Raw genomic sequence first — 12030 nt, forward strand, 5'->3', positions numbered from 1 at the left:
TGACAGAGAGACAGCCAGCGAGAGAGGGAACACAAGCAGGGGGAGTGGGAGAGGAAGAAGCAGGCTCATAGCGGAGGAGCCCGATGTGGGACTCGATCCCAGAACGCCAGGATCACGCCCTGAGCTGAAGGCAGACGCTTTAACGACTGCGCTACCCAGGCGCCCCTCGTTTGTTCTTCCGAAGGACCTGACAGAACATGGAATGGGTGAAAAGGCAGGCGGAGGATGAGGAGGAAGGAAAGAGAAGGCAAATCCATCACAGTGAGGCTCCCTGAATTACCTTTTGGAAGAATCTCAGAAAACACTCGGAGTGCCCCATTGTCAAATATCTTCATCCTCACCCTACCCCCCAATTCCAGAGACACAGCTCTGATGCCGAGTCTGTAGCACTTAGACTCTGTGCAAGCTGTTCATGGCTGGGGACTTGCACTTGGAAATTCACAAAGCTTTCACTGAGTCATAGCCGAGTAAACTAAAAAATGCTTCGTATGAAAATGTTCAATGAAAGGACTCTTTCTTAGTGTCAGGAGAGAAAAAGAAGTAGATCTATAAAAACCAAATATATATGTTAAATTCTCTTTCTATAATATTAATTTTGGAGATAAGGCCAAGTCACCCCTCCCCCTTTTCCCTGCTTGATTTTATTTGCATGTAGTTTTCACACCATCATAGGTCCTGGTGCATCTATTTTACGACTACAGATGGCTGATTGAGGGTCAATGAGATAATAGAGGAAATACATTTTAAAAGGTGAGTTCCTTCTATTTCTTATGCCAGATCCTGTGGCTGACTGAGTTAAATTAGCTATTTTGAAATCCATGCATTCTTCCCAACCTCTATAAAACAATGAGTCCGTGAACCCCCTGGAACCAAAAAACTCAAGCCGCCCGGAGTTAATGTCAACATGCTTGTTTGTGGTAGAGTTGCAGATTCACTTACCATGAAAAAACGCTTTTTAACGTTTCTCTATTGCTACCGATTTCTTAAATAACTGTGTAAAGACAACATGGAAAACACAAGGTAAGTTTTTTTAAAGAAGCCTATGAGGATACCAGTAACGATTTTTTAATAAGCAGATTTCTTTTGTATCTCACTTTACTTTTTTTTTAAGTATATCCTCAAGCACTTTATAAAAGCATACAGTTGTTGGGGCGCCTGGGTGGCACAGCGGTTAAGCGTCTGCCTTCGGCTCAGGGCGTGATCCCGGCGTTATGGGATCGAGCCCCACATCAGGCTCTTCTGCTGTGGGCCTGCTTCTTCCTCTCCCACTCCCCCTGCTTGTGTTCCCTCTCTCGCTGGCTGTCTCTATCTCTGTCGAATAAATAAATAAAATCTTTAAAAAAAATAAAAAAAATAAAAAAATAAATAAAAGCATACAGTTGCTTATCTACTCATTCTCCTTGCCCCCATTTCAGACGCTGTTATTGCCATATTTATGAAGAGCGGCGTACCTCAGAATGGTGAAAGTCTCTAAATGACTGGTCCCCTTGTGCCTTCAACGACCTGATTACTTTGAGTATGCACCTGGGGCCAATAATAAGATCAAGATTTGGGTATTTGTTTTTTATCACACTTGTAGTATTCTTTAAGATCTAAATACGTAAGTTAAATTCTGATATGCCACTTACACTGTATCAAAATAATTGTCTTATAGAGGAATTATCGTAACATAATGAAATATCATACAATTATATATGACTTTTGGCCCTCAGATGTCCTTCACCATGACACCTGACTTCTGGCCTGTCATCACTTCTGTTCGCTACATGAATGGCCATCTGTACCCGATACCATTGTCTGGCAGTAAAAAGAATGTAGCAGGCTCTCACGAAATTTTGAATTGAAGTGCTAGTCATTCTAAAACTCAAAGAAAGGGAAAGTAATCAAAAGACAACAGAAGAAGTATGCATAAATAAATAGTTTAAGTCTCATCTAGCCAAAGGAAATAGCTGCTACAGCAACTTAGAGGTTTTAGTCACCGTCTGGTTAAGTGACTTCACTCCAAAGTTGTGACATTCTTTGGGGAGAATATGTTTCTTGAGAGCAGTTATTTAAATCCTGTGAGTCTGAGGACAACGTGTCTTATCAAGGGAGCAGTATCCTCCATCCTAAGAACATGGGGTTAGCTCTGTTCCACTTCTCATCCTCAGCATTTCTTTCTTCTGGGCTTTCAAGATCTCGCTTCTTGAGCCCTGTTATTTGGCCACCCTGCTCTCTGTTACGTTAACTCAGTGAATGATGGTTCCCCAAGGGCGCTGTCCACCTTCTCGTTCATGAATTCGTGAATGAAGCAGGTGCCAGTATTTTACATTTTCCTACTAGCAGACAGAAAAGGAGTACGAAACTGAAGTATCTCCCAGTTCCATCTGTCTCCACTTGTTTGCACTCATCCAAATAGGTCCTGTTGTCTGCCAGCCATTTCCTTTCCTCGATGACTTCTGACCACATGGTAAAAGCTTGGTATTTTGTGTCTAGAAGACTTGGATGAAAAGACAGGATTCTTGGTAGTTACTCATCAGGCTTCATTTTCCTGGCGTATTTCCACGGGGATGGGTGGAAGGACATGTTGTGATATTTTTCTAGCGGGAGTGCTGCCTCAGTTATCAAGAGTTGAATGCTTCAGACAGGTCAAGTTGGTATTTACCACAGCGACTTCTCTGGAGCACAGGCAACTGGGAAGATACTCAGCCTTGTGTCATTTCCATCATTCTTTTCCATTGCTTTACAATTTTAATTTGTATGGTTTTATAAAATTGGTCTCTTCACTAAAACAATTTCCAGTTTCATCCTTGTTCCTTCCCATATGGAGGAGTTTTTATCTTTTCATTGATGTTTTAAAGCCCTGTACCAAGAGGGGCACCTGGATGGCACAGTCGGTTGAACTTCCGACTCTTGGTTTCGGATCAGGTCGTGATCTTAGGGTCACGAGATCGAGGCCCGTGTCGGGCTCTGCACTGAGTGGAGAGTCTGCATAAGATTGTCTCCCTCTGCCCCCACCCCTGCTGCTCATGCTAGCACACTCTCTCTCTAAAGAAAAAAAAAAAAAAAAGCCCTGTACTAAGAAAGAAAGAAGGAAACAGAAAGAACAAACAAGTGTCATGACTTAGAAAAGGAAATTTATGAACAGAATACTATAAATTTATTTTTCTGCCATTTCTGCTTATAGGTAGTTGGGAAAACCATTGTTTCTCTTGTTTTCTTTGTTTAAAATCCAGTTAGGTTAACGAACTTGACATTCTTAACTGCAGTTTTATTTTTAACTTTCTAAGAGGCTGATCACGGAAAATGTGCACTGTTGTGTTGAAAGGATGTGTGACAATTATCCTCATGAAGGACTTGCTGGCTATGGAGACATTCGATCATTCACAACAGTTTATTTTCAGTATATAGTGCGAGCCTATTTGCTAAGTTATAAATACCAGTAGAAGGAGAGATTAAATGTACATTCATTCTCGTTCTTCTGATGCATAAGGGCAATACGAAGATGCTACAGTACATATAAAGTTAATGCTTTAGTACTCGAGTTCTGAAAAATATCCCTAAGAACTTCAGAAGCAGAGGGAACCACATTTATACTTACCCAGGAGAATTGTTGACAGACTGGCATTTTAATGTATAGCGGGTGTACTTCTGTCTAAACAGATATGTAGCCTTGGGTGTGGAATTGCTGAAAATAATCGAAACTTCAATAATCTACGTAACTATGTACATTCTTCCTCAGTTTACAGAAAGACAAGAATTTGTCTTCCTAGAAAGCAAATGGAATATAAAAAGATGAAAAACTTTGTTTTTCTTCTGGGTGAACAAGGAAAAGGCTAAGTGTAGTCCCACTACGGTTCAGCCAAGTGCCAGGCCGCCCATCGCCAAGCGTGGTGCCTTCACCGCCTGCCGTCATTGTGTTTCTCGCTGTGTTTTCTTGCTTTCCGGTTGTTCGCCTGCACATGGTAATGTCTCCCCACACTGATCCTTCCCTCACTGCTTCAGTACAGCCATGTATTGACTACTGTTGATAGACTGTAATTAAGATCGGAGAAGTACTTGATTAGGGCAGAGAAGGGAGCCCCGGGGATGAAACGTGTGTAGGAATAAGGAAATAAGGACACTGTGAGAAAGGGAGCAGCCCCACATCTTGGAGATGCAAACAACTGATAGGAACACGGAGAGGGCTACTTTATAAAAATGCCATGTCAGGAGCCATTTATAGAAATGTCTTTAATAATTTCATCTCCTGGTTGGAGAGGTGAACTTATTCAGCATGTCTATACAGGCTTGGTAAGGTAGTTATTTTTTCCTAGGGGGCCCATGGGATTGCTTTCTCCTCGCTGTTTCCCTACCCCCTCCCCAACTTTTCCTCTGGCCTTCTGTCGAGACCATTGCCATTCTGTGGTCAAAGAGAGCAATTCACATAGAGCATTAAGACTACATATAGGTAGCGATCATAGTCTTTAAAGTTTTTAATGCAGTATAGCTTATAACGTGCACAGATCTTAAGTGGTCAGCTCAACGTTTATGTACGTATCGCCCTTAAAACCATCCCCTAGATCAGGATGAGGCTCCCAGTCCGTACCCAGACTTACCCACTGTCCTCACTTCCGTCTCCACAGATCGTTTGCCTGTCCTTGATCTTCCTGTACATGCAGTTGTAGTCTAGTCTTCTGTGTCTGGTTCGGTTTGATGATCCTGATCTGATGTCTGTGAAATGCACCTACGTTGTTGCCCGCAGCAAAAACAATAGTGCGCTCTTTGTCATTACTGTGTCTTCTTCCATCAGATGAGTGTATCCCCGTTTACTTATCCAGTCTACAGTTGATGGACGTTTGGGTTGTTGATAACTTTTAGCTTTGATGTCTAAAGCTGTCGTGAGCATTCCTGTGCCTACCTTTTGGTGGGTATGTGCATTCATTTCTCTTGGGTTTTTACATAAGAAGGAAGCTCACTGAATCGCAGGATGGATGTATATTTGGCTTAAAGGATATTGCCAAAGAGTTTACACTCCCACCGGACGACGTGTGAGGGTTGCGGTTCCTCTGCCTCCTCATCAGTCCTTGGTACGTCAGCCTTTTCAGTGTTAGCCGCTCCGTCAAGGGTGTGTTTCATGGTGGTGGTAGGCATTCTGGCAAATGTGTATCCTATTGTGGTTTTAACGTGCATTTCTCTGAGAACTAATGATGAGTAGAACACCCTTGTATATCCTTATCAGCCGTTTGGGTATTCTCACTTGTCGAGTGCCTGTTCGAGTCACTTAACAAGTTTGTATTTACTAGGTTGTCTGTCTTTTTCCTATTGATTTGAAAGTTCTTTGTATTTTATTGCTATGAGGGTTTTTTTTGTCTGGTATATTGTTATAAATCTCTTCTCTTTGGTTTGCTTTTTTGCTTTCCAATTGATGTCCTTTGATAACCAGAAAGTTCTGATTTTTATGAAGTTCAATATACCGGTTTTTATGATTAATGATCTTTGTGCCCTGTTTCATCGGTCTTTACTATTATGCTTCTAAAGGCTTTATCGTTTCCCCTTCACGTTAGATCTGTGATCCATCTAGCACCGACATTTGTATATGGTGTGAGGTAGTAGTCCAAGTTCACTTACTCCATGAGCGTTCACTTCACTTAGCAGTGTGTTGAAAATCTCAGGGCATTGTAGTTATAATTTTTAGAGTCTTCCCTTCTGGTAATGTCAGATCTCTAACTTTGATTTTCTTCCAGATAGTCTTAGCAACTCTTCACTCTTTGCATTTCCATATTCATTTTAGAAACAAGTTGTCAGTTTTCTTGGGGAAGTTATCTATTAGGGTTTAATTGGTATGGCAATGGATATATAGATCCATTTCAGGAGAATTTATATCTTCTCAATTTTGAGTTTTGCAATCCTTAGACATGGTATATCTCTCTATTTACTTAGGTCTTTAATTTGTCTCAGTAGGGTTTTAAGATTTACATGGAGAGGTTAGATTTATTTTTAGATTGTTGATGTTTATATTTTATTTTCTATTTTTTGTTAGTATATAGAAATATAATTGGTCGGGGTTTTTTTAGATTTTATTTATTTATTTTGAGAGAGAGAGTGTGTGTGTGAGTGGGGGGAGGGGCAGAGGTAGAGAGAGAATCTCAAGCAGACTCCATGCTGAGCATGGAGCTGGACACGGGGCTCGATCTCACGACCATGAGATCATAGCCTAAGCTGCAGTCAAGAGTTGGACACTTAACCAACTGTACCACCCAGGCACCCCATATTTGTTTTTTTTATACTGCCTTTGCATCTAGCAACTTTACTAAATTCACTTTAATTATGCTAATTCTGTAGATCCTTTTGTATTTTCTTCATGTATACATTCGTATCTTCTATAAATAATGATAGTTTCATTTCTCCCTTTCCAGTTTTTCTTTTTTTCCCTTATTGAGTTGAGTGTTGAATAGAAGTGGTGACAGCAAACTTCTTTGATTTGTTCCTGAACTCAAAATAAGAATTCAGTATTTTATCATTCAATATGATGTTTGCTGCAAATTTTTTAGGAGATACCACTTACCAAACTAAGGATTTTTTTATTCCTAGGTTTCTGAGAGTTTTAATTAAATGCTTTTTCTACCTCTATTGACATGATCATGTGGTTTTTCACTTTTGTTCTCATATAGTGATTAATTTCACTAATTGATTTTCAAATGTTGCATTCTTCGAACAAACCCCATTTGGTCATGGTGTATTATTTTTATATATCAGTGGATTCACTGTGCTAGTATTTTGCCCAAGATTTTTGGATTGTCTGATATTTGGAATATCTAGTCCATTTATAGTTAATGTGACTGTTGAATCCTGGTCCCACAGTTGGGTTTTCCATTCGTTCCACTTCCTCTTTGTTCCTCTGATTCTCCTTTTCTGCCTTTTTTGGAAGAAACCAAGTACTCTCTATTACCCATTTTTTTCCCTACCATGTTAGTGTATTGGAAATTTTTTTTAAAATTCATTTAGCAGTAAACTTGGAGGTTACAACACCCATCTTTGACTTACCACAGTCTACCTGAAGTTGGTACATTGCTACTTCCCGGCAGTGTAAGAATCGTTTCACAGTGTAAATCTGTTCACCCCCTCCTTTCTTCTGTGTTGTTGTCATGTGTTTTACCTCTGTATTCTGTGTGTGTTTTAAACTTTACAACCCATTATTTTATTTATTATTATTATTACTACCATTATCTATTTTAAAGAATCGGTATTCAGTTTTGTTTACCCACATATTTACTCTTTCTGCTCTTTATTTTATTTCATCCTGCCTTTCCTTACTTCTATCTGGGATTGTTTTCATTATGCCTAGAGAACTCTCTCCCTCTTTTTTTAAAGATTTTATTTATTTGAGAGAGAGAGCATGAGCAAGGGGGAGGGACAGAAGGAGAAGCAGACTCCCTGCTGAGCAGGGAGCCCGACGTGGGGCTCGATCCCAGGACCCCGGGATCATGTCCTGAGCTGAAGACAGATGCTTAACCAACGGAGCCTACCCAGCTGCCCCTGGAAAACTCTCTTTAGTATTTATTTTAGTGCCAGATCTGCTGCCCATGATTTCCCTAGCTTTTGAATTTTGAAACCTTCTTTTGCCTTTATTTCCTTTTCTAACACATTTATTGAGATACAATTCATGTAACATATTGTTCACCTGCTTAAAGTGTACAATTCATTGTTGCCTTTGTTTTTGAAGGATGTTTTTGCTGAGTATGAAATTCCGGGTTCAGCACTTCCAAGATGTCATCCCATTCTGTAAGTTCTGTGGAAAAGTCAGCCATCAGTCTTACTGTTACACCTTTGAAGGTAATATGTCTTTTTTTCTCTGGTCACTTTGAAGATTCTGTCTTTGCCTTTGATTTTTAGCAGTTTGACTGTAACATACCTGTGTGTGGTTTCTCTATTTTCCCTAAGGATAGTAAACTTGTTTAAATCTTTTGATTGATATTCTTCCTTAATTTTGGCAATTCTTAACCAGTCATTCTTCAAATAATTTTTCCAACCTATTGTCTCTTTCCTCTTTTCTAGAATTCTTCCAAACCTTCCATCATGTTCCATATGTATCTTACAGTCTTTCTGTGTTTTCCTGTTTCTTTCTCCCTGTTCTTCAATCTATGTAATTTTTACTGGTCTGTCTTCCAGTTCATTTATCCTCTGTTCTGCTAGATCTAATGAATTTTAATCTTAATTTCATATATTGTATTTTCAGATTTAAAATATTCATTGACTTTTTTTTATAGATTCCAGGTCTCTGCTGAAATTCTCAATCTTTTCCTCTCAATTCTTGAACATATTAATCAAAGGAATTTTGAAGTTCTTGTCTGATCAATCCAATGTCTGAATTACTCCGTATTGGCTGGTTTTATTATTCATACATATTTTCTTCTGGTAGTCAGTCATTTTGTCCTGTTTTCTAAGATCTCTCATGAGTTTGGCTGAATACTATACATTGTGTATTAAAGATCTTAGAGACACTGCATGGAGTTATGTCCTTTCAAGATGGTTATGCTTTCTTCTGGCAAGTAGGTAGAGTGTAGGGAGATTACCACAATCCTCTTGAGGATTGACTTTAGACTTTGTAAGGGCGGGTTTCAGTTTTTGCCCTGATCCCTGCACCAAAAGTTCCGCGCCAAGAGCTACTCAAAGCTCTGCTCTCTTCAGCCTCACAGCTGCTGCTCTTTGCTGGGTTTCTGGAGGCCTCACCTGGTGCCCATGATTCAGGGATGGCAAACACCTCAAGGAAATAAAGTAATAGCATTTCTGGCTCACTTCCCTGAGGTTTCCTCCTCTCTGGGATTTTGCCCTTCAAGTCCTAGCTGCTTTAGCAGCCCAGACTCCAACCTTTGTCTCCTCAACCAGGTAGGATGACTGCTTTCTCCTGGGAACATATCCCCTGTGCCATGAATTTGCAGCGCCTTTTGAGAAGTCAGAATGAACGTGGAGCTCATACCAACGGGCTTCCCTTCTTACAGGGATTAGAGCTTCGTAGGGCTCCTGTGTGGGTTTGCTCCCTGGTGCTATTTTGCTTTCCTGTTGTTTTCAGGGGGAAAATCAGTTCCAATTACAAGCTACTGTATTGTGGCCCCAAGCAGGAATCTGGTGGTAATCACTCTTAATCACCAAAGTCATTTCCCGCAGTGGCTTCTGGCAACGAGAACTTGGTTGTCATGAGTTCACGTAGGAGGGAGCCCAGTTTATTCACTTGTCTTTCACACACAGTTTTTGAGCTCCTACTCAGGCCAGCTGTTGTTCTAGACGCAGGTAATACAGCAGTAAATAAGATTTCTGCCACTTTGCGAGGTAGAGCCTTTTATGTCATAGAAAGACTGGCTACTAAAGGGTTTCTGTGCCGTGCTGGTACTATTTAAAGGCTTTTGCTTATGTGTGGGTGAGTGAGAGACAGACTGAGCTCAAGACCTTTAGGATGACAACACCTTCCTATTTTATACAAATATTTTTAGCCTTTAAAAAATTCTGCTGAGATTAACCCAGTTCACAATTCACACACAGTACGTCCATTCAAGGCCACCTTTTGAAAGCTAAGGTGTTATGCTTAATTCCCTATCTGTGAGTTTCTACCTCATACGGACAAGGCAAACACATGAAAGACCTACTTTGGAACAGAAATATATGACAATTCGAGCTAAAACTCCAAGAATTGATTCACGGAGAACAAACTTAGTTCTGAAAGCAAATCTTTCAATGAGCATCAACATGAGATCTCATCAGCCTACCTGTGGTTTCTCATTTTAGCTTCAGTTTTTAAAAAACATTTCACATGCTACAAAGCACTTACTTATTAAGTGCTTTGAGATACTGGGAAAAATATGGCTTGGTTTTCCCAGTCTTCCGAACAGCTTGAATGTCACTGGTACCAAGAGAAAAATATAACCCGAGCACATGTTACTGTTAAGATACTGTGGTCAAATCAAGAATTTTACTTCTCTGTTCTTTGTTACGCTTTCCCACTTTAGAAACTTCACATATTCTGGGGAATGATAATTTGTAGTTCCAATTTTAATCCATTTTCATGTGATTAAAAGGCCGTCAAAGAACTAGAACATCCTATATAGAAGTTCCATAGAAGCTAGAGTACACACATGGGGCCAGACCAAGAATCTTGAGCACTGGTGGTTTGGTGTCCTTGGAATTACCATACTTTTGGAATGGTTTAAGAACTACCAGTTAAAATAGACAAAGCGAGACACAAAAGGCCACTTATTGTATAAGTTCATGTGTATGACATGTCCATAATAGGCATATCCACAGAGACAGAAAGTAGATTAGAGGTTTCCAGAGGATGGTAGGAGGGAGAGATGGGGAGTGACTGCTAATGCATATAGGTGATGCAAGTAGGTGATGTTTTGGGGTGATGAAAACGTTCTGGAATTAAATAGAGTAATGGTTGTAGAGCATTGTAAAAGTACTCAAAACCACCGAATTGTACACCTAAAATGTTATTATATGAATGTTATCCTAATTTTTTAAAAATCACACACACACACACACACACACACACACACACACACACACACACACACAAATTCCCGGCTGTAAAAGATAGAGTTGTTTTGATGGAGCCAGTTCTAACACCTCGCTATTCTGAGAAGACCATCTCCACTTGTCATTTATTTGGTAGCGACTCTGAAGCATAATTAATATTATGGTTGGAAAATCTCCACTTATAAACAGAAATTAACTTTTGGGGGACAAAGTGAATGTGTTTCTTGCAGATAACACCAAAATTGCAGCCTAATAGAGAGGGCACCTCCCCTGGATCATATTTTTCCCTCTGCTCAGTGACGTTTGGGAAGATCTCAAAGTGCTGCGTGTCTTAACAATGGTCTGTCCGGTTTACCGTTACTTGTGTCTCTGCTCTGAACGTCAATCTGTTGCTTTTGGCCTCTTTGTCTTCATGGGACCCCCAGGCTCTTGCTTTGCAGACATTTTTCTTTGGTGAGCACTTTTCTCAGATCTTTCTTATCTTATCAATATCAACTTTCGCTCAGAAGCTGGTTCATGTGTGCAGTTCACTGAAATATTATTTTATTTATTCAGGAAATCGTTTGGAGCTTTTGTCTTTTTCTCAAACCCCAGGAAGTCGTGCCACTCGTGACTTTTCCATCTTACTAAGTAGTCAGAGGCTGTACCGTCTCCCTTACTCCACTGTATACGGTTAAAGTATCTTTATCCTCAGTAATTTATGTACACTCATTAACCATAAAAGTGTTATCGATATGAGGGAGAGCTTAGAAATTGTTTTATTCACCGATTGAGACCTCACATGAAACTTTGCTTTTGTTTCGGGCAACAAAGAACTGCACTGAAGAAAAGTGATTAGACTTTGAAATTTTCAAAATGCTTTTACAGCCAATGTCAATAAAGTTGTTTCAAACTGCAAATTATTTCACCTAAAATCTTTATGTGGAGAGCATATGTTGTGAGGCATTAAAATCAGTACTTTTACACATGTTGAGTGGTAAATGTTTTGAAGGTATTTTTAAATAGTAACTGGCTATTGAAAATTCTTTCTTAAAGGGGCACGTGGCTGGCTCCGTCAGTGGAGCGTGTGTGACTTTTGATCTTGGGGTTGTGAGTTTGAGCCCCATGTTGGGTGCAGAGATGACTTTAAAATAAAATCTTAAAAAAATAAAATAAAAGGCATTTCAGAATCACTCAGTAAAATAAATATTTATCTTCCCGGTCCGTTCTTGTTTTAAAACATATATACCATTACACTAATGATACAATACAGTACTTACACTAACTCATACATTTTAGCTGTGCTTTGTTCTAAATATCTTAAGAAAGTTTTTTTGGGGGGGCGCCTGGGTGGCACAGCGGTTAAGCGTCTGCCTTCGGCTCAGGGCGTGATCCCAGCGTTATGGGATCGAGCCCCACATCAGGCTCTTCCGCTATGAGCCTGCTTCTTCCTCTCCCACTCCCCCTGCTTGTGGTCCCTCTCTCGCTGGCTGTCTCTCTCTGTCAAATAAATAAATAAAATCTTTAAAAAAAAAAAAAAAAAAGAAAGTTTTTTTTTTA

This window comes from Ursus maritimus, unplaced genomic scaffold (genome assembly GCF_017311325.1).
Source record: "Ursus maritimus isolate PB19 unplaced genomic scaffold, ASM1731132v1 scaffold_25, whole genome shotgun sequence".
Lineage (NCBI taxonomy): Eukaryota > Metazoa > Chordata > Mammalia > Carnivora > Ursidae > Ursus > Ursus maritimus.